This window comes from Alligator sinensis, unplaced genomic scaffold (genome assembly GCF_000455745.1).
Source record: "Alligator sinensis unplaced genomic scaffold, ASM45574v1 scaffold581_1, whole genome shotgun sequence".
Taxonomy (NCBI): Eukaryota; Metazoa; Chordata; order Crocodylia; family Alligatoridae; genus Alligator; species Alligator sinensis.
The window spans coordinates 70514-75788 of NW_005843497.1; the positions used below are offsets into that span (position 1 = coordinate 70514).

At 47.7% G+C, this 5275-nt stretch overlaps 1 long non-coding RNA gene across 1 annotated transcript in view; it reads left to right on the forward strand.

Moving 5' to 3' along the window:
• Positions 1-3001: 3001 nt before the first annotated feature.
• The window catches only part of LOC112548765, a 5391-nt gene continuing 3117 nt past the window's right edge, over positions 3002-5275 (forward strand). The window contains exons 1-2 of the long non-coding RNA XR_003092353.1: positions 3002-3114; positions 4165-4168. This is a non-coding gene — a long non-coding RNA (uncharacterized LOC112548765). The remainder of the gene's footprint in view (positions 3115-4164; positions 4169-5275) is intronic.

Genomic DNA, 5275 nt, shown 5'->3' on the forward strand with positions numbered 1-5275 from the left:
AAATGGCAGTGCTGCAGCATGAGGCCCGGCACCCAGGAGCTAGCGGCAGGGGTGCAGCAGCTGAGAGGAGCTGAGCCCTTGGTGCCCAGAGCAGGGCACCGGGTGGAGAGGAGCCCAGCGGTACAGGAGAGGCCTGGAGGGTGCTCCAGCAGAGGAGACCCCACCGACCTGCGCCCTGACCACCACTACCTGAGGGAGCGTGAGTCATTGGGCCCTTGGGTCCCACCGGGGAAAGACGTTTGGGGCGGGCAAACCCAGAGAAGGGGCTGGGTGAGCAGCCCCCCCGCCTAGTCAAGGCCCTTAGTGGAGGAGCCCCTGGTGCTTCCTGGGCACCCCCCAAGGGACCCCATTGGAAGGAGGACTATCTCTTGCCATGGGTCAGGCACTATATTAAGGAATGGATGTTATTAAGGTCGTTCATGTTTGTCCCAGACCTCATGTTTCCTTATATTGTGTAACTGAAATGTGGTATTGTGATTTAGGGTAGTGTTCTCTTGTGTGTGTCTGTGTGTGTGTATAATATATATATAATATGATATGATGATATTTAGTTTTATGTTTATGTCTATTATAACTCAATAAATTGTATCTAGTTAAGAACTTTGGGCTTGGGCTAGCTCTGTAGAGGAAAGGGAAATTCTGGCATCCTTCTCACAGCCTACCCATCCCATTCAGTTGTCACCCAGGTACACCTTTGGGTGTACCTGGGTGACAATTATATGCAATCCTGTTCATGGTCCAGCCACACACTGTGTCGCAGCCATTTGGCTTTGGTGCCCTCAGGAGTCCTGCTGGGAGGCCCTTCTGGCTGCCATGGTGAGAAATTTCCTGCTAATTTGCAGCCAGTGCTTGCTCCTGGCCGGCCTGTGTGCCCCCCCACCGCAGGCTTTGCTTGGCCGGGGTCGTTCAGACGAGGGCTACGTGGTGCCCCCTGCAACCCCTTGCAAGGACACCAGAGACCGAGGCCTCGAGAGTGACCGTTGTGTTCTCAGGCCCGTGTGTGCATGTCATCGGGAGTGGGGGCATTTGGGGGGCGGCGTGGAAATGCCTCCAGTGCCCTCGTGAGGTCAGCTCTCAACTCCGCTAGGCATCCACGCAGCCTTTCTCTGCACAAGCCCAGGGGAAAGCAGAATGAGGCCCGTGGGTTGGAAAGCAAACCAAGGGGAGTCGCACGATGAGGAACGAGGCTGCTGTGTTGTCCCAAGGAAGGGGGTCACCCCCAGAAAGTGGGGTAGCTTACTCTAGCACCTGGCATCTGCTAATGGAGGTGGGGTGTCTCCTTCCACGAGCCCCACTCCTGCAGAGCTGGGTGGTGCTGAGCCGGGTGCAGGGATCCCTTGCCTGGGTCAGGCAGCAGGCTGGACAGGGGCTTACAGTGGTTCTCGTTGGTCTTGGCCCCTGAGACTCCCTTACTTTCTTGCCCCCTCATGCTCAAGCCTAGGTTGCTGCATCTTTCCTACTAGTTAAAGCAAAGCAGGTGCAGGGCTGCCTACTCTGGCTGCCATCCCGCCTCCCACCCTGCCAGAGGGTGTTTCCAGGGGGAAGGGTCTTTCGGGGAAGTCCTATTACTCCTCTAACTGTGCAGTGCCTACCGATAAGAGGCCTCCTCCCACAGGACTAGCCACAATTAGGAAGGAGAGCAATGGCCAAAATGTCTCAAGCGGAAAACTTTTCTATTGGAAGAAAAAGTGGCTTTTGGTTTTGCAAACTGTGTACGCAGTGTACTACGTACGCATGTATGAGTATAGGTGAAAACTTGGTGACACAATTTAATTTTTTTCCTTCTTTGGGGAAAAACCTTGTGCCTTTCAGTGTTCATTAAGTTTACTTTTGAAGGAAAAAAAAAAGGTTCATTTTTTTTTCCACCGTGTCCTGGAATGCATTTCGAGGATGCTTTTGATTGTAATGAATGAAATCAGAAACAAATTAGGAGAAATTTTTAAAAGGGCCCATCTCAAACACTTGTGATAAAAAACATTGATGTTTTTCACGGAAATGGGAATTGCTTTTTTTCCTCCTTAATCTGCCCTAGCCATTAATTGTATACTGGTAGTAATTATAACATTAATGACTGATGGTTTTCCCCTACCCTATGTGGCAAGTGTGAAGGTTGCCATTTAACCTTAGTTATGGCATTTCTTGTGTTTTTGGCTTCACAATTTAATGCAGTTTAAGCAGCTGGCTGGGTTGGGATAAAATTTCCTACCATTTTTAGAGGGGAAAACCAAACAGAACAGCAACAAAAAACACAAGTCAGAATTCCACCAAGGGGCAATTTTAAAGCCCCCCAAGTGTCTTCAGTGGGATCTCACTGAAGTGAGAACTATATTTCTAGGTGTTGGCTGGGTATGCCATGTCCTTGCATGCATGCAACCCAGTTCTCTTCTGACAGGCTCCTTTCCTTGGTTAAGGGAGGTGGGACTCCTGATCTGCATCCATACGAGCAGGAGTGCGTGTTTGCAGCAGCACAAATAGTAGCGGCACAAATTTGTGCCGCTACTTTGCGCACGCCCCTGTTCGTGTGGTTTGCACCAGGACACATCGTCCCGCTGCTCCGCATGCTGCAGTAGGGGCTGGCTAGGGTCCAGTGTGCCTTAAGACAAGAGAGCAGGCACCTCTGTCTCTGCGTGCATCGGAGGCACCTGGAGCCCCCATCTCGAGGCACCCTGCACCCCAGCCAGCCGCAGAGCCAGCCGCGTTTGTCCAGGTATGCAGCACGTTTGCGTTGTTTGTGCCATTTCTTTTTGCAGAGTTTTTCTTGCTATCAGGAAATTAAAAGCTGTTCGGGAGAAATTGACTGGTCCCCCCAGATTACACGCCAGCCAACGCTTCGATGTATCCAGCATTGCCCGGGGCGCCCCCACCGCCGGAGCCAGCAGAAAAGCATCGCCCAATTGCGTATGACAGCTCTGCCCTTGATCCCGTGGCTGCGGGACTCCCTCTTTGCCTCCGTTCAGTTGCAGCTGCTCCCTTGTTGGTTGAAAAGTTTTGGGACACTCTTTAACCGTTGCACTTCCACATGCTGTGATGGCCCTTCTTCTCAAGGGCAAAACTCAGCACATTTCCAATTCCCGTCTTACTAAATATGAGAAACTTCTACTGTCAGCTGCAAATGTAACCTGAAATCACTGTTCAGTTCTGAATCCCGCGTCACTGCCAGTCGCCTCTGATGGTCCAAGAAGCCTTACCTCAACCACTGGATGTTCACAACCTCGAACCAGGAGATTGGGTCTACATAAAGGTCCATCAACGGAAAAACGCACTTCAACCCAGATGGAAGGGACCTTTCCAGGTACTTCTGACCACTAATTCTGCTGTTCATTGCCAAGGTCACCAAACGTGGACTCACGCCTCACACTGCAAGAAGGTGTCACCTCCATCGGACCCCGAAGCAGCTGAACTCCAACCAACGTTGGGACCTTTCCCTGAGGCCGAGGACAAAGACCCTCAGGACCTCACTCAGGCAAGTGAGGAGCACCAGGGTGCAAGTGCTGGTAACCTCTCCCCTAAACCCAACACCTCAGCCCGGCCAGATTCACCAGTTGTGGAACGAAGATATCATCTCCGACCCCACTGAATAATATTCAAACGTGAAGCTTTTTTCTATCTTGATTGTTAATGCCGAACTTTTGAGCTTAGCCCGTGGAAATGTATCTTTGTCTTTTAGTTAATCAAATAAGAATAGATTTAAATGTCTCCAGTTGTTCGATATGCAGTCATGTTCCTATCCATGCCACCGGAGGAATACCCATGATACCTGTACCCTTGAATACAACTCAGATGCTGGCCTCTTATTATTCAGATGTCCATGGAAATGAGACTTGGCAAGACATAAGCTGCAATCAGTCTGACTATATGCAACTAGCCTATGCTACTCCTGGAAAGTTTTGTTGAACCTGTAGTAATGGATCACGTGTGGCAGTAGGAATTAGCAAATGCAAAGTAGAATTTAAAAATTTAAAATTTAAAAAGTAGAAATTAAAAATGGTGCTTGGCTTTCTAATGGTTCCTAGATATCTAATTACTCCCCCCAGAGTAAATTTTCCGGGTACTATTCACAATGCATGATGAAACCTCAATGTAGCACCACCTTCACTGCACTGGCTGGTCATTATTTTGTATGCGGAAACAAGGCTTATAAAAATCTTCCTTCCGGGTGAGAAGGAACGTGCTATGTTTCTGCCGCATACCCCGCTTTCACAATTAGATCACATTTGCCAAAAGGAAAAATTTGCAATGTTTGCAAAATTACTGAAAACCAAAGATTCGGGGGTATAATATTCCCCAATTTTATAGGGCAGGCTTAGCTATGTCTGAAATACAGAAGGTTGCAGTATCCTTAGAAAAAATAGCCAATGCCACTGCCATTGGGTGCCATGAAATAAGTAAAGAAATGGAAAAAAATGAGACAAATAACTTTGCAAAATAGACAGAAAAAAAATAAATGCCTTAAACTTTGATCATACGAGTTTATAAGATGACATAACCGCTTTGTGGGGAATTGCTGGCCCTGCATAGTAGAGCAGATAAGGGAAAGTGTTTGTTCTTTGTAACTCCCCTGCAACTGCTTCGCTCACTGCGGCCTTGAAGATAGCAGAAAAAATAACTGTCCTGGAAACACACGCAGAGTACTTTTGGGTCAGGTCAGCAGAAACTTTTATTCAAATGAAACTACAGCTGTAGGGGGGACCCCAAAGTGACATGGATTTCCCAAGCACTTGGAAGGGGTTTCCCCCCAGGAGCAAAATCAGGAGGCTTATATACTTTTTAACAGTCGCTGCAACTCATGTGATCATATAGTGGAGTTTGCTAGAAAAAAGCAGCTACAAACAAACATTAGCTCATACTGCTTTGCTGTTATCAGGATGAGAACCATGGGGGAGATGAGCTTAGTTCACAAAGCGAGAAATAACTCCCTTTTTTGCACCTGGAAATCAGAGTTGTTCATACTTTTTTTTCTGCTATCTTCAAGGCTGCAGTGAGCGAAGCAGTTCCAGAGGAGTTACAAAGAACAAATACTTTCCCTTATCTGCTCTACTATGCAGGGCCAGCAATTCCCCACAAAGCAGTTTATGTCATCTTATAAACTCGTATGATCAAAGTTTAATGCATTTATTTTTTTTTTTTGATTCCACAGTCCCCACTTTGGGACTATTTAGTCTCACATTAGCCTTAAACTTTTATTCTCATGAGTCCCTCTATTTTATTATGCAGCCTTTCATGTTTTCTTTCAATCTGCTCACACTTTTGTAACACCATTATTCTAGACTCTGCC